The sequence below is a fragment of the Triturus cristatus genome, chromosome 3_2, assembly GCF_964204655.1.
Source record: "Triturus cristatus chromosome 3_2, aTriCri1.1, whole genome shotgun sequence".
Classification (NCBI taxonomy): Eukaryota; Metazoa; Chordata; class Amphibia; order Caudata; family Salamandridae; genus Triturus; species Triturus cristatus.
The window spans coordinates 469,904,527-469,922,773 of NC_140584.1; the positions used below are offsets into that span (position 1 = coordinate 469,904,527).

The following is an 18,247-nucleotide window of genomic DNA, read 5'->3' on the forward strand; positions in this document are numbered from 1 at the left end:
CACCTGCAGTTATCAGCATTCACGACACCAGCGCTTGCACCGACTCATCGCTCATCATCATCGCTAGGGCCTGCATCCTGTTATCAGGGCGCCCATAACTGCCAATGGTGACTCCACGAACTTGCTGACTTCGCATCGCCTCACCAGATCAACACCTCACTGCCGACGCAACTGACTTCGCCTGTGCTGGATTCAACAAGCTGCCTCCTCATGGACACGACGCTTCGCCTCCTCTGTGGCAACCAGGGAGCCGGCTTCGACCTCTGCACCAACACCTCACCTCCTCAACACCATGCATCGTCATAGACTTCGTTATCCAAAGTTACTGTTTGTTTGGGGGTCCGTGTGACTCCGTGTCCGATGTCGCGCACCTCGCAGTTGGCACCTTACTTTGGATTTATTGCTGTCACGATGTCATCATAGGCCCAGGTGGAGCTATTTGTTTTCTATCAGCTTTATTTTGGAAATAACTGTTTTTAGTTGCTATTTTACTACATGTATGTTGGATTTTTGTCGTTTTGGTCTTGTTGAAGTTAGATAAAGATACTATATTTTTCTAAACTGGTGTGGTGTCCATTTGTGGTGTTATCACTCTATTACTGTGTGTTTTGAGTACAACTACTTTACACTTTGCCTTTGAGATAAGCCTGTCTCCTAGTGCCAAGCTACCAAGGGGGTAAGCAGGGGTTATCTAACGCGTATATCCCCCTTACCCTGACTAGAAGCAAGGGTCCCTACTTGGACAAAGTTATATGCTCTTGCAAAATAGAGACCCCCCAGTTCTAATATTCTATATGCATTAAACAGAGTTATATCTCATGTTACGCAACTAACTGTCACTGTCAAAGGTCTCTCTATGATATACATGATAAGGTACCTCCCGCAGTATATTATAAGGATAGTGCAAGTCATCACGGGGTTCTGTGGTCAGCTAGAGGAATTAGTCCAAAAGTCATGGCACTTCAAGGTAACTTGCAATAGCCACATAATATATAGCAGAGGGCCCTGTATTCCTTATCCTAAATGGTCACACCCTAACACAAAACATCTAAATTATTGGTGAGTTGCTTTTTCATATGAGAGAGATAGAATGTTTGCATACATGACAAAAAACAGTAAAATATGTGGTGCAAAATTAAACATTCCAAAACAGTACTTGATATTTGCTGAAAGATATTATAGAGTCAGTTTAATAAAGTTGATTAAAAAGAAAACTGCAGCTCAAAATGTGTAGTAGCAGGCAGAGAGATTCTACCTTCCCTACAATTATCCGATGCATGAAAAAATAATAATGTTACAAATATCTAATTCCTACAGATCCCTATTCATCTAAACAAACAAAAGCAAAAGCAGGTAAAGCCAGGTTCGGTTTTTGCTCCATATTTAATTATGCTCCTTGCCATGCCTTTCCCCTTGGCTTCTGGCAGCAGGCATTAGGATGTCAGAACTCAGATATAAAAAGCTATTACAGTTGACAATTACTTCACGTACTTTGTATAGAACATAAGGGATGAAGTACCCCCTGCTGTACATTATAAGTATATTGCAAGTCACTGAGGAGTTCCATAACCATAAAGAGGAAAAAATCCTTTTATGAGGTTATGCAACTCCGAGGTGACTTACAATATCCTTTTTATGGACGGCAGGGAGACTTTATCCCATATATTATATGGTCACACCATCACCTTTCCGACAAACCACTTAACATCTTGGTGCATAGCTCTTATATATGAAAGAGAGCATGTTTGCAAACATTAGGACTACACGAAGAACCTCTGGTGCAAAACTAAACACATAAAAAACATGTAAGATGTTTGTTGCAAAGATATTAGAAACAGTTCAATACAAGTCAATTTAAAAAATTGAAAAGCTGTAGTAGCTTGGAACATGTAGAGAAAGATTCAAACTTTTATATAATTTTCTCAGAACTGCAAAAAAACATGTTCTTTCTGCTTGTCTCTGTAAGCTAGAAAAATAGAGCAGAAGAAAGAACAGCAACATTTCGTTTTCCTTACTTAAACAGCTGCTTTAATTATGATCCATGACCTGACCGGCCTTTCACCTTGTACGCTGGCTTTGGCAGCAGGCATTGTGACATCAGAACTCAACCGTAATAACCTATTACAGTGGAGTTCTGAGATCTTTTTTTTATAATTGGCGACTGAGTACAACACAAATTGCTAAATATAAAGAAATTAGAGATTGGCATTTATACAGGGATTGCAGAATACCATGTATTATAAAATAATTAGGAGCAGGCTTTTATACAGGGATTGGAGGCACCCAGGCACTATAAATGGTTTATGAAAGACAAAACCAAGCACCACATAAAACATGCTATTGTCAACATTACAACTCATCGTAATATGATTTGAAAAAAATCTTCCAGTATTTAGTAGCACTATATAACTAATGAAATACGTCCTGGTTGTCCATAAAGACATAACAATACATGTATATTTATAAAGCAAACTTTCAACCAAGCGGCGTCTTGGCTCTGAATAACTGATGTTTACTGCTGTTCTAGTTAATGGCACTCAGTCTATTAAACTCAGAAAAATGTACCCCCGGGGTGCGAACCTATGACCATGAGTTACACATAGATCTCTTGGATGGGAGATAGCCTACTGAGCCACCGGAAGCATTGAATAGTTGTTGACAGTAGTGCGACAAGAAACTTTAAATATTGCTTCGAAAACAGAACCACTGCCTTCAAAAGGCACTCTAAGGTGTTCCAAACGTAAAGGTGCTGGCTACAAACAGAAATGTCTTAATCTCTCTCCTGACCCAATACATTAGCAACGAGTGGCGGCTCCTCCATAGGGTAGAGGAGCATTGCCCCGACGCTTTTAAGCAGTGTAACTAAAGGAAAAATAAAATGATGATAACTTAATGTTATTATCATTTGATTTGTTCATATTGCTTTGCAGCCGGGGCTGGCTGGGCTGCTGTGCTCTCAGAGCAGGGCAGGAGAGGATTGGTTTGCTCACTCCAAGTACCCCTGACTGTTCGGCTGGCCCTCTCAGGCCGGCCAACCAGTCATGCGTACTTTACATGTTCTCCATGCAGGCTGCAACATCCATAATCTGCATTATCAGCAGCATTGATCAATTAGGGTGAATATTAAAACTCCATCTCTATACCTGTATGTTGCAGACTTGTCTAAGGTTTTAAACAAAGGAAAAATACATCCACTTAAAATCAACAGAGGAAGAAGGACCCTGGCATCCCGGCACTGCCACATGCAGACATTTTCTTGAATTGCACCCTATTGGACTTCAGTCAGTGCCTAATTTGAGTCGGTGGTTGCCCATGGGGGCACCAGCACTTATTTTTCATCATGAGACATTTACTGAGAGTAGGAGAGGGAAAAACACAAATCAGAAAGACAGAGGAAGAGAAAGATGGAAAAACCGGCACAAAAAGAGAAAGCAGGAACCTGCAAGAGTTAGATAAATGGGCAACGGTGTCTGGTAGTGGATTAAAAAAGAGGCACAAGATGGATTTAAGACTGTTATTCTTGGTATTCGGCGTGCTGATGTTTAATTGCACCGGCCGCAGGTTTCAGAGCAGAGTTTCCAGCTCAAACAGTCTTTCTTTTACTAACTGAGCACTGACTTCAGCAGTCACTGTGAATTATATGAAAGTACTTTATAATGATCTACGGTGAGATAAACCAGTAAAGATCTAAAATAATTTGGGGCCCGAACACCAATAACTTGGTATGGAAAGTGAAATGATTGCTCTTTAAGCAAGTGGACCAGGTCAATTATTTAAGCATCATTTTTTACAATCTCTTAACGGTCAACTAATAAGCAAGAGTGATGCAGGCCTACGTGGTGATGGCAGGAGTGAACAAATTCACTACAGAGCACAAGCGTGCTCTCAATCACACCACTACTTCAAGTCTATGAGGTTGAAGAGAAACTGCAGTTAGGTGTGCTGGGAGGCAAAGCTTGATTGACTGATTAACTTGTGGCTTACGGAAGTTGTCCCATTCATCAGAATGAAGTACCAAGAATGACAGTTTTGGAAATCGCCATTTATTTTTTAGGTCAAGCCAAGCGGCAGCGCAAATGCACTGCTCGCTCTGCGAGGCATGTTGTATTGGAGTATGCACTAGAAGCCCCGCCCACTGTCCGCCCATATTTGTCATTGGCTTGTGTCATTGTCCTTCGTAAATGCTGGATTCTGATTCACAAATAGGCTTTTTAGGCCCTCCTTGGCACCGCCTTGTTTGCATTTGTTACCTCCCATAACGATTAGACCTTTTACTTGGCTTGTTACACGGTCTGCATTATAGGTTGATGAGCACTATTTTGTTTATTGACACTGATGGGGACAATGGCATCTGCTTTTTTTATTTGCAGCGCGCCCACACAGGACAATTTTGGCCACTTTTCTTATGGAGCGCTATGACGCTCTAACTTGCATGCTGAGTGCAGCGCCCACTTTAGGGATGCCGCGCTCAGTTTAAATTTAGTTTTCAAACTTTCATGTTGAGCGCGGCAACCGCTTCAGGGACACCCTGCTGTTTAATTGTTGTTTTTTTTAAAAACTTTAATAGTGAGCACAGCGCCTGCCTCCGGGACACCGCTTTCTGCTTCTTTTTACCTTTCATGTTGATCGCGGTGCCCGCTTCATGGACACCGTGCTCTGTTTCTGTTTTTTTTTTTTTCACTTTCATGTGGAGCGCAGCACCCACTTCATGAACACTGCACTCTGTTTCTTTTTTTTTACTTCAATAGTGAGCGTGACACCTGCCTTAGGGACACTGCGCTCTGCAATACAATAGGTATCGCTTTTGCCACAGTTTGAACTATTGGTATTGTAAATGACAATGCCTAATAATATAATAAAATGTACTGCCATTTACCATGCCATTAGCTCAAAATCTAGCAACTGCGAGACCTATTGCATTGTAAATGTTTGTTTTATTTTGCCTCTGGTACTTTAATAGTTAATGATTACCAGTGCTCTTTCTGACCCGGTGAGGCGCTCTTAAAACCCTTATAAGAATATGGAAAAACAAGACTGTCTCTCCCAACACTTTGCATTACTAGATGTCCCCAAGGTATGCTTAAATGGGCATAATAGAACTCAGGAATGAATAGATGGATGAAGGAATTTTGAAAGGGAATTACAAGACTTTATGAAAATCTGGTTTCTATACCGTGACCTCCCATCTACAAAGGAACAATAAGTATTGACCAGAAGGGTGACCCATCATTTCCAAAGCATAAGTAGTCTGATCCTTTTATATATTTGTCCACACTGCTTTACCTCGTAAGAAACTGAGCGGGTCCTGTATGTAGTTAAGATGTGGGCAGATGCATGCATGCAGGAGCCCTGCTGTGGAGTTCACTGTCATACGAGTGGATGGGGCTATGAAACAAGGGAGTCCGGAAAACAAATGGACTACACTACTGTTGGCCAGCCACCACCTATTAGTCCTATCGTTACTGAATGCATGACTTGTAATAGGGCAGATGTGTGTGTCCCTTCAATGGTGGGTTTGTGGAATATATTTGTATGTGGAGTCAAACTTAGAGATCAAATGTCTATCAGCTCTTAGAGTATTAAAATGTTCCTTAGTTGTTAAAAAAAATTCAATTCGTTTTCAGTGGATATGGTACAAAATACTCTATTTTTCTGCATAACTGTTTATATTTAGATGCAGTTTTTTTGTATCGATGTTAATAAACTAAATGATAAATTCTAAAAAGTCAAATATAAAGATCTCTGTTTTCTGTGATTATTTTTCGGTTTTAGATTTCTTATGTGCTGTGCTGCACGTCAAATACAACTTGCTTTTTTTGTTAATTTGAGGAGATGGTGACGACTAACCAGTTTTTCAAAATTAGCAGCCAACTCTTGAAACTGATTTGCAATTACAAGGTGCCACATCCTGGTATAAAAAGCAGGAATTCATGCTACGTACAGAGCTCAAAGAGGGCCATTCGTTCTCTCCAGGTACTATGAGAACCGTGTTTTTTGCTATCTGTAATAGGGTTTGTAAGAATATGGGGTCAGAGATGTGAAAAAGACATTCGAGGACCTTCAGAAGTTAACGAGGAACAAAATGCCACTGGTGTGAATGTCACACACCTTGCGCTAATAGCGTACTTCAGCTGCATACAGACGAGAGACGTTCAGCGCGTCAGAGGTAATGACAAGTACAAGGCAGTCACATCAGAGAGTGGCGGTGACCCTCGGAGAGCCTCCGTAGTCCAGTCAAGGCACCTACGCCAGTGTGATTAAAAACAGCAGCCTTACTGCTCCCCTCGGACGGTGGCTTCGGCAGGAGGGGGGGCTCATGGGTTAATGCTGTCTTCACGCCATGCAAAGCCACCAATACTATCCGATTACACTTTTCCTTATTTTGATGTGTTCCAGCAAAACACCACACAAATCCTTGTTCGTAACCTTATATTTTTTGTGAAACTCTGATACCTTTAATCTGCTTCGTTAATAATAAAAAATAAAAAATCGGTATATTAAATATTACTGTCAATTTACTACAAAATGGCGCAGTAAGGATATGTGAAATTAATAGTGTCATTAATGAGGCGTTCGCTGTTATGCCTTCATGGTAGGAGTAAGTGGTATAAATGGATAGTTTTATAACTTTTCCCCAAGATGGAAAACAAGATGGCTTTGTCCAAATATGTGAATAACTTGATACTTTTCAGGAGGGCCGAATTTAAGACAGTGAACTCGGGGTTTCGCTGTGTTTAAAAATAAATGATATCTTTAAAAAGCTCCTGATAGGGAGTTCCTTGTGTCACCAGTAGTTTTCATGTGTTAGATCTGGGGGTCTCTAATTGGCAGGGTAGGTACCACTGTCCAAATAGGGGCCCTTGCTTCTAGTCAGGATAAGGGGGATACACTCTTTAGATAACCCCTGCTCACCCCCTTTGAATCACCAGCCCTGGCACACTTGGTGCACTTTACTAGGGACTTCCTGTTAACACAAATATGCCAATCAGGGATAACCAATTACAATAACATTTTACCTAGGGAGCACTTGCACTTTGACACTGATCAGCAGTGGCAAAGTGCCCAAAGCATCTAAACCAGCAAAAACGAAATCCAGCACAGCATCAAAAATACAGGAGGTAGAGGCAAAAAAGTCATGGGAAACCACGCCAAAGATGCCAGGTCTAACATCATGCAAATAAAAATGTTAAGATAACTCTGGTGATTCATTTTTCTGCTGGAAAGAGATTCGAGTTGTGTCTGCTCGCAGGGGTGGCTCCTCGTTAGAGCAGAGGTGCGTCGCCCCAAGTAAAAATCCCCCAAAGATGAAAAATGAAATGGTAATTACCATTTCATTTTTCATCCCCCGTCCCGAGCCGAGCAGCAGGACGGAGGCGGGACACTGCTGAATGACAGCAGCATGCCACTCAGTAGGGAGGAGGGTGGGCTGGCTGTTCACTGTTTAAAGTGCAAATGTCTTTTTGTCCAGCCGTCTTGAGACGGCCAGCCACACATGCGCACATTAACCCTCTCAACCTATTTGTCTTAAGACAGCTGGGTTTGGAGACAGTACATGCCTTCAGGGCGTTGTGGAGCGCGAGGAAGGCTGTTTCCACCAGTCCTGGCGCTGCTCACATGCTGCATGTGAGCAGCACCAGGATTGGTCAAGCGAGTTCCAGCATCCGGTTGCAGTGACGGAGAGGTCCGGATTGAGGACGTCAAGTCAGGTAATTTTTTTATGTTTAAAAAGAAATTCCCCATGTGCCTGCTCCCACCCCTGCCACCCCCATCCCTGTAGATGACATCTGCCACTGGTTTACTGGCAGTTTTGACTCTTCATAAAGTAGCACAAAGGGTAATATACCTGCTGCAAAGAACGTGTACCATGCAGATCACAGAGTTGTATTTTATGTGGATAGCTCGGTGGGTTACTGCTATTGTCACAGAAATCCTTCTGGTACTTGCAGTTCATATGCTACAATCCTAATATAGCACAGCGACCTATGATCTGTCATCAAAGAGTAGCATGGAAACTGCATATTATAGGTTAAGACGTTATGTTTTTTCACCTGTGTTTCATTATCCTAACGTCATTGAAAAGAGTTTGATTGGGTAGAAATGCATTTTTATTGGTAAAGCCAACCTCAACCACAGTGGTACCTTTTAAATCCAGAGCTTGTGCTTCTCCAGACCAAACACTCTTAAAGTATAGTATGGATGACGTGATTCCTACACCTTATAATCCTCATTATTTAATGTAATATCTCCAATAAAGAATCACTGTCTCTGCACAATGTGTGTGTGATGTAAAGTGATTTGACACCCCACACTGCTATGAGTAGCACTATAAAACAAATTAAATCTATGTGACAGAGGGACTATAGAGGGTGATGGATAGTGTTTGAGGGCAGTAGTGGGGGCGATCCATGGAGAAGGGGGCTTTGGGGTTGGGGGAAGGGGGAAGGGGGAGGATTGCCGCACTGGGCACCACCAGTGTTACAGCCAGCCTTCTTGTGTGCACAATTAGGAAATGGCAAGTCATAATTTGCAAAATGCTTACAATATTTCATTTCCATTAGTATCAATTGTAAGAGGCCCTGTATTTCAGTTTTGCATAATTTCCTTGCATTGTTCTTATTCTTTTACCTTATCATTGGTCCCTTCTATACTGTTGTGTTTGATGAATACCACCGCTGTTGGTGGGATGGGTTCAGCCTTATTGTGTTACTTTCATTTTTATTGGATCACATCATCCTTTTATGCCCCTCTTCCACCCAGATTTGTTCTGAATCTGATTCTAGAAAGCTGTTTTCTTGATGTGTTGCCCTGCTTAGTCTTGCAAATTTCTATTGCCCCATATGGCACAAGCTGGTCATTATTTTTTACATTGTTCATCCTTAGTTTTACTTATGAGGTGAACCACACCTCCACGGACCAGTAACTCCAGGTAACGCTGAAAATTAAAGCCCCGCCCACCATCACTGGGAGCCATAAGAGGCTCACATTCCCAGCATCCTCCACTTTTATCCTGTTTCGTACCAAGACAAGGACTTCAGGATTATTAGAGGTCACTGCTGGGCTTGGCCCTCGACTCCTGCATCCAAGGCTCCTTTCTCGTTTGGCTTGCGGGTAGGAGAGCCTGCAACATGGGATAAATTGCCAAGGGAATACAATGATGACAGGCAAGTGCAATATTGGTAAGCATACATGCATGGGAGTTCTTACTGCCCTTCTCTCCCAGTTCCTGTTGACCGGTATATTATATGTTCAGCTGTGGCTGGGAAAATCTCCTATTATAGATGCATTTCTTCCAATCAGTATTGAGGAGATTATCAGCAATGGCAGTGTCATGGATGAGCAGTGGAGCGGCAATTACCTGGCATGTGTGAGGTTTTGCTTTGAGCCCGGGAAAGCGTGGAGGTCATTACTTCCTTTAAAGGCTTGAATATGATAAAAGTCTGTGCTTTAAATGCTTGCTGATGGGGCATTTGCCTGCTTTTCATTTAGTCTGCATATTAATTGTCAGCATGGGGAAACATGACAAAAAAAGTGGCATGTCTGTCGTTTCTGCTCTTTCAACTTTCAATCCAGGTCTCCATCTTCTTCCAGAAAGAGGAGAGGATCAATTTTTTAAGATGCAAAGGATGAAAGACTACAAAGCGATGTTCTAAAATCCTTAGCTGAATTTAAGGAAAGCTCAATAATGATTATTCTGGACCTGGCAACCATGTCTGAAACTATTCTAATTCTGAATCTTCTGACGCTGGAAGTGGAGACGTCGAATTATCCCTTGAGAAGCAAATTAGTAAATACATTGGGAAAGACTTAGTTCCTGGGATGCTAAGACACATTAGAGAAAATATGTGAATTCTGGTGTAAGACAGTGATTTATTAATTGGGATGGATGTTAGTTCACCACAAGTAATAAAGCCACTAACTTGTTAGGTTTATGTGGTGTCAACAATGTAAACTAGAGCTCAGCCATTAGTACCTAAGTGCTGAGCGTGGCTGGGTTACATTCTGCGCACAACTATAAAGTCAGTAAGGTTCCCTAAATTCCTCTAAATGCTCCCAAGGATAAAGGGGAAACAGCCGTCCACGTTTCAAAGAATTCTGTGGACTAAGAAGTCCCAAAATTATAAGTAGCAATCAGTCTTTATCCTGAGCAAAGATAATAATGTCCAAGAGTTCGAGAGTGTATGTTGGTTGAAGACCTTCTTCTTTAATTCCATGTATTCATTCCATATCTCATGATTGTCACATCCAGCAATACAATTGTTACAGTTTAGTTGGTAAAATGGTTAACAGACACAGCCAGGTGATAGATCTATCACCTGGCTGTGACTGTATCAACCATTTTATCAACTAAACTGTAACTGTATTATTGTTTTTGCTCAAGATAAAGACTGGTCATTACTCAACCACTAGTAGTTATGGCACAGAGAGGACAGGCTTCACTTAAAGAAAATGTGTAACGGATTTAGAAATATCAAAACAGTTCATAAATCAAAAACACAACAATTCAAACCCCGCTCTAACTTATATTAGACTGAAACTGAATAAACAAAATGATACCAAAACAACAAAAATTCGAAAAGGGTAAACAGAGAAAGGTTTTAAAAAAAGATTCAAGAGAAAAAGCACCAAGAAAAAATAAAGCACCAATCAGTAATCACTGTTTGCACGTGACTGGGACCTAGGCACAATTTTAGGCTTAGCACAGTTCCGATATACCAAACATGTTCAGCCCACTTAAAGATTTTACCTTAGGTCTTCCTCTCTGCAATGGAAGTCTAAATTCTCCAATGGGGCAAAGAAGCAGACGGTATCTGAGGAAGTGCAAATAGAGAACCAACGGCGGACTCCAGTTACCTGACTTCCTCTGTGTGATCCCCAAGTAATGTGTTAGTAATAAAATGAGAGTCGGTGTGCACACTCTGCTCCTGCTCCAGCCGTTGTGGGATGCCAACTGCCAAGCAGATATACAGAATTCTGAGAACACTGGAGCGGTGCACTCCCAAATGAATATGACGTCAATAATGAAGCTCGATCAGTTTCTTCGTTGCAAAAATATAAAACTCTTTATTTTCAACAATCCATAGGGTTTGCGCAATGCATCAACCAACGCGTTTCGTTCAAAAGGTTGAACTCGTCAGGGCGAGTGTGATAGATGGTGAATACAGCAAATATAATGCTTCTAATGGGTGGGTCCACGGGCCTGGTCTGGTCTGGGCCCCAGTTTGGATAAATGTCAGATGTAGATTTCAAGACTGCTTGACGCTGTGTGGGCCTCCTTGATAAGGGCCTAAGTAGTGTATCTGCAGTCAAAACATATGGCATCTCAGCTCAGGTATCTGAGGAAGTCTTCTCGAAGCTGGAGAGCCATTGCCAGGATATAGTTGAAGCTGTTGGTTTTGTTGGGAAAAGCTCAGAGTGGGTCAAGTTCAGAATTTGTACCAAGAGAGGTCCACTCTTTAGCAGGATACATTTCACACCTTTTTCCAAATCCAGATTTGTATGCATGGACTGGTAGCTGGAGGTCTAAAAAGCGGTTTAAGTCCTGACTTTGCAGCTAATATAAGAGAAGCTCATTTAGAGACAACCAAGCGTCCTATAGCCTCAGGGATCACACTTAGGGGTCAGGACTCACTCCAGCAGAGGTAAGTCGCAGTCCAGGTGCAAATAATCAGCTGGGCATCTGAGAAAAAAAAGGCCTTTTGCAGCTTGCTGTGTCAGAAGGTCAGCCAACTGACCATTAGAGTGCAATTATTTGTCCTGGGTACAAAATGGAGCAGGTCCAGGCCTTGCGCTTTCGCACGTCTCATACAGCAGGTACAGTCCTCCTTCTGTCCTTCAACAGAAAGTATTCTGATGAGGGTGCATTTGGGTGCACACATTAATGGTTGTCATTAGCTAATGGGTGAGGGTGACTGTGCTCCTCCCTAACCAAACGTGTAAATGTTCCTGGGGCAACTCCATCCACTTTTTGTTTAGCAGCTTTTGTTTAACTTATTACAAACAATTTCACCCTGCATCTTACTCCAAATTCCAAGATGGGGATACCCGTTCTCCCTTGAGAAGAGTCTATGTGCACTCCTAGAGCCCCCTACTTTGTCACTCAAAACTGGTTCTGGAGGTAGCTTACCACCCATAGGGTTTAGAAACAATCTGGCTGAGGTCACAAATCTTTGCCTTCCCCAGATTCACCTTACATTTACTTGCGAAATGGCGGGCCCATTACCGGTGAATGAAGTTCCTGGGGCCACCCCAAGTGGTCTTCCTACAAGAGGAAGAAAGATATCTCCCCTAACCCAGGCCATTTCTGATCTGATAGCAGTTTCCACACCTATTAAGGGCAAACAGCTTTAATAAAAACTAAAAACAGTGGTTGAATCATTTTTCACGTTGACCCCAAACCCAAGATAGCAGTCCCAAGATAGCAGTATTAATATTTTAATCTGTACTCTAGATTTCTCATTGGACAGCCTGAGCCTTCAACTGTAAAATAGCTTTGGTGTGTATGTCACTACACAGACATGTTAGCATTAAACTTCAACATTACAATCTTTTAAATATCTTGTACCCTATCTTGTAGGCTGCAGGGCATACTTATAGATGATTTCTTTATATTTAAAAATGAAGGTTTTTAACCTGCCAAAAGGATTATTTTGACAGGTCAGACTGCAGATCTAAACTGTAGCAGTCAGGCTACATTGGTAGGCTGGAAGCCACGAACTCCTTTTCACACTAGTAGATGGTACAGTAAATGTCACAAGAGACATTTAATTTTATATGTCATGGGTCTTATAGGAAAGATACATATCTGAATTAGCCATTTTCTACATGTTTAAAAGACCACCACACATATACTAGGCCCTGAACATCAGTGCCTCATGTGCGGAGTCTAAAAACCAGCAAGAAAAATCAGCAAGAAAACTTTGGTGACCCCACAAAAGGGTTATTGTTCTCACACCCGGCATTAAAGGAGCTAGGTACTGAGTCAGACAGTGCTCCACCAAGTTAAGTGCACTCCAAAGTGAGGACTTCTGATTTATCCATATATCTTCGATGTTGTGTTGAAGAGGTGGAAGGACTCAGATAAATTCAGTCTCCCTCGGTTTATGCAATGCCCCCTAGATTACATAAATTCTAAACTTCAAGATGCAGTTCTGGTGGACTAAATGGTGGGCAGCCTGCTGGGTAAAGCATCTACAGCTAAATAAGCAATAATCAAAGATGCATCAGACAGAAACATTTTCCAGATCCCATTTACTCTTAAGGGCAGGCATTTAAGATACATACCATACCAAGACATTAATCTCCGACTACACAAACCTGTTTGAAACAGTTAGGGGAGGAATGTTCAGCATTGTTGGAGAGAATCAAAAGGCAAATTGATTACCTATGGGACATATCATTTGATGTGCTGAGATCAGTAGCACTGACAGCATGTTCTCTATGGAAGGCAGAAGGAAACTGAGCCATAAAGACTGGAAATTGATGCATCTAAAAAATCATCCATGTTACAAATATTTTTATGGCTAGGAACTGGAAGGAAGGATGCATAAACCTTTTAATGAAATAAAAGAAGAATGCCACCTTTAGGCAGCCTTCAAGACATCAACAACAGCCATCTGCCCACAAATGTTGTGGGAAAGGCTTTCCAACCAAATACCCTTTAGAACAGAACACCTGTGGGTATCTTATGGTTTCCTGACTATTCCAAGGCTTTCCTAAAGTTTCTACTGGGAGGTCTGGGAGGTATCTACTTTCAAGTCTTGGGTCCTTCAGAAAAAGTTAGCAAAACAAGTTAACCACTTTCCCTTCAGAATCTAGGGTCAAGGACACTCAATGGTCTCTAGACTCAGCAAAAAGGAAATTAGTCTGCTATTTAGTAAAGTCAAAAAGAGCAATGATACTTGTTCTCCACATGAAGAATGGGAGGGATATATGCAATCATCTTGCCTGTGTTCAAAATGTAGGGAGGTTACAGGATGATAATTAATCTTAAGAAAGAAAACCAGTTGGTGAAAGCAATCCATTTCAAGATGGAAAATGTATCTAGGAATAATCTCTAAAATTCCTGCAGAGGAATTTATTTTAACCTGGCCATTCAGGGGTGGTAACGCTATTGGCTTCAAACCCTTGATCCAAAAGTGTGTTTGCATTTAAAATCAATCTTTAATCACTGTGTTTATTTATCTTTCCACAGCTCTCATCAAAGTAGATTGTCCGATGCTGTAAAGAAAATTAGCCCAAATAAGGATTTTCAAATATTCATCCTGCAATGATAGAGCTATAAGCAGGACACAGGTTTAATCACTTAAAGGTACTAATAACTGACTAACACGCATCTACAGAACACGGACAAACAAGGCTGTGACTTAGCTCCTTTTTAGGTCTCGGCAAGACAGCGCAAGCGTTGTCTCTGTTTTTTAAAACCCACTCCTGCCTTCCGTTATTAGGTCTCGCCTGATCCAGCGCATGGGCTGGTCTGGCCGAGACATTTAGTGTACGGGTTTTGAAAGTGCTGCCACACGGCCTAGCGCTTGCGCTCACGCGAGCGTACACGCGCGCAGCCGGCAGCTTTCAGCACCCGAGGTGCTATCTGGAGCTTTCACTTTTTCCGCCCGCACCGTGCGGCCAATGCTTGTTTTCCAAGCTTTGGCCGCGCGCACACACAACTCCCTCTTCTCTCCCTCCCCCACCACATATGGCGTCTCGGGCGCGCGGCCAGTGCTTGTTATTTTAGATGTTGCGTTGGAAGTGTGAATGGCCTCGTACGAAAGACTTGGATTGTTTTGAGCGATCCATGCTGTTGATGGGAAGCTAGGAGCTGTTGTAAATGTATCACATGCTGAAGAGTGATGTCATGCATTACTTGTCTGAATTTTCATAGTAACTGTACTGAACTTCAGTGAAATGCTTGTGGTTAAATTACGGCTTTTTAGTATGGTCTTGCAGTTAGTCTGCTCTACAAGCATTAAAATACTGGTGCTCGTTGGTCTAACTTGTTCTGTATTTCACGGAAGGCTGCACCCGCAAGGCTAGGATCATTGATGTTGTCTACAATGCCTCCAACAATGAACTGGTTCGAACGAAGACCCTGGTGAAAAACTGCATCGTCCTGATCGACAGCACTCATTACAGGCAGTGGTATGAGGCCCACTTTGCCTTGCCGCTTGGACGCAAGAAAGGAGCTAAGCTGGTATGTATCGTTAACTTGCAGCGGTTTAGCAAATGCGTTGCATCAAACTTGTACAGCAGGTGGTATGGTGTCATCGTTTTTGCATAGTACAATCAACCGTTGAAATAGCAGTCCCGAGTACGTGTTAGAAGTTACTTGTTGCTTCAGGGTGGGCAGTACCCTGAATTGGTGCACATTTCTTTGGACAGTTGAAGATATAGCTCTTAATTTGTGTGAAAGCTATGCATTGTGTGGTCTGCAACTCGTTTTAATGTCTGTTAACGATTTAAGGGCAAATGATGGAGAAATGCAGGTTAGAATTTATTAGGGAATAATTATTTCCTTTCTATGTTGACTAACTTGCTGATAGCATGTGTATCTAATTGTGTGTTCTTCCCTGGTAGTCATGTTTTTGTGAGGTTGTGGGCATGCAGATTCATATTTCCTCTGTTGAAGGAGGCCTAGATTAACTTTACACTTTCCCAAAAGGAACTGTGGAATCTTGTGTCTTATGCACTTTTAAATGCCTCCTTGGTCTTTCTTGTGGCTCGGGATAGTCATTTATTGTAGAGCTAGATTAACCCCCATCTTGCAGAAAGGCCAGGCATTCGCTTTGGAGCCTGCCTCTTCCGAAGGGTGGGTACACTCCCGTTTTAGTTCACCCTGCAAGGTTCTGAATGGTCTTTATAGGCCTGTCATGGCAATATTCAAAGTTGAAGCTTGCTCGGTTGCAACAAAACCTCTTGCCGTTTGTTTTACTGGTAGTAATCTCTGCGTGATGGAATTGTATCTGAAGTGTGTGGCATCATGTGCAAACCCCATCGATCTTTTTTAAGTGTCTGCCCAGTGTTGGCATACAACAACAATTACTGTCTGGAAGCATTGTTTTTGGTCCCAAGACACAGTGACTGTATGTTGAGGTTGAAGTCTACCCATTTTTGTACCCATAGCAGTGTTTCGGGCACCTAAGGTTTGTTTTTACTCTACCTCCTAATTTTAGAGGAACTGTCATTCCAAAGAGGACATGGGAGAAGACTGCTTTGAAAATGGTGAACTATTAGCACTCCTGGTAGTGCTGCACAAGGATTCCTTGTGGCACATAATGGTACCCTGCAGTAGTTATGCTGTTACTTGCACCACTGGTTCTGTGCAGGTAATCTGCTAACTACTCGTTGTGCTATGCTGCAGCAAAGAGACAATCTTAACATGAGCACGACTCATAAAAAAACTGGCATTGGCATAGCCAATAGGTCTCGCCTTTGGGACCTTATAAGTGTTTAGTTATCCAACACAATATCCTTGGTGCAACAACATCAAGTGTTGCATGGCTAAACACATATAAGGGTCCAAAAGCGAGACCCATTGGCTATGCCAATGCTTGTTTTTAATCTGGCCCCCGGTGTTGTTTTTGATCCTCTTCACCGCCACCTTTGTTTCTCACATCCTCCCTCTTGTTGCTTGCTTTCCAAAAGTTTATATAGCGCAAACACATGCCGTAGGTATTTGAGTGCTTTGCATGTACTCCAGTTACATTTTTGTTTTTTGGGGCATTAAGTGATTTGCTGAGAATCACTGGATGTTAAGCTGATGCCAGTTTCACAGGTGGCACTTTGCCAATGCCTGTGTTGTAGTACTCTAAGCAAGTGTACTGGCAATGTGCTCTTTCTGCCACAGATGACTGTGTCTAGCTGTGCAATGGTCCCCCCACCCTTATTATTTTAGGTTTTGCCTAAAAAATCTTTTCTTTTTTTATTGCTCTCGACATTTTGGTGTCCAATCAGAAATTCTTGAGATTACTAATCTCTTAACTGCAGAATGTGACGCTTTTTGCTTCTAATGTTTACGCATGGATCTTTCGGGAATTATTAAACTCAGCATAGACACTCACCTTTCATAGGAAAATAGTACAGCGTTCGTTTTCAAGATATATTTAAATGCAGTCAACATAGAGTATTTGTATGTATTTACACATTTGCTTAGCATTCATTCATTATACGTTTTATGCCAGTTGATTTGTATTCACAGATGTGTTATGCCTCACATCAAGTGGCACAACTATGTGGCAAAGGACAGCAGAATACCGCCCGGATGTTACAGTAAAATGAAGAAAGGGGGAGGTGCTCATCCCAGACAATATCGGTGGCTAGCGTTGAACTCATGTTTTCTTATTGCCGGTAAAAAAAACAAGGATTTATTCAAGCTAGGTTACGTAAAAAGAGGGGTACGTACAACAGAGTATAACTAGCTCGACTGCGCCACCCAAATAAACTTAAACAAAGTATTAAAAAAAAAGTGCACATAAAGCATTTTCTGAACTGCTCTTGTGATGATTGTAAGGCATTTCCGACTGGTTGCCTCCTGAGACAACATTGCTTTACTTTGCACCGTAAACAAGCAGTAAAACTGAGTAGTGCTGGCAGTCCCTCCTCGCCGAGGGCAACTGCTTGCTCTTTTTTTTTGTTTTTAGTTGGTACATGAACACTTTTACATGCTTTAATATTAAGTGGAAATGTGCTCATTTATAATGTGCGCGAAAACAGTCTACTCTAATTCATTCAGGCTTACGCGGTGGGAGGGGGTGTGTTTTTTTGTTTTGTTTTTTGCAGTTTTTATATACTTGAAGCTCTGGAGTGTTTTACATCAGCACCAGTTACATCACATAAAATCAGATTCAGTCTTTAGGCACAGGAAGATTAAATGGTTTGCCCAGAATCACAGGATGTTGAGCCGATGCAGACTCTAGGACTCGTGCCACATTCACCGGTACAAAAGTGGTCAGCTCAACAGACGACTCAGCTTCCACACACCCACCCACCAGCTCCGATCTGCCAACCTCGCCCTTGCCACAGTCCCCCGCATCTGAAGAGCAACCTCCGGCGGCAGATCGTTCTCCCACCTCGCCGCCAAGACCTGGAACACCCTCCCCATCCACCTACGGCAGACCCAAGACCTGCTGACCTTCAGAAGACTCCTCAAAACCTGGCTTTTCGAGCAGTAGCAGCATTCCCCAGCCCCCAGCGCCTTGAGACCCTCACGGGTAAGGAGTGCACTTTACAAATGCTATGATTGATTTATTGATTG

General features: G+C 42.1%; 1 protein-coding gene and 1 non-coding gene across 3 annotated transcripts in view; one reads left to right on the forward strand and one right to left on the reverse strand.

The window, feature by feature from the left end:
• Positions 1–18,247, reverse strand: part of INSC (INSC spindle orientation adaptor protein) — a 1,274,962-nt gene that overhangs the window by 878,111 nt on the left and 378,604 nt on the right. The gene's annotated exons all lie outside the window — the stretch shown is intronic.
• Positions 15,678–15,814, forward strand: LOC146857552 (small nucleolar RNA SNORA35). Its single transcript, XR_014980388.1, has one exon. It is a non-coding gene; the product is annotated as a small nucleolar RNA SNORA35 (small nucleolar RNA).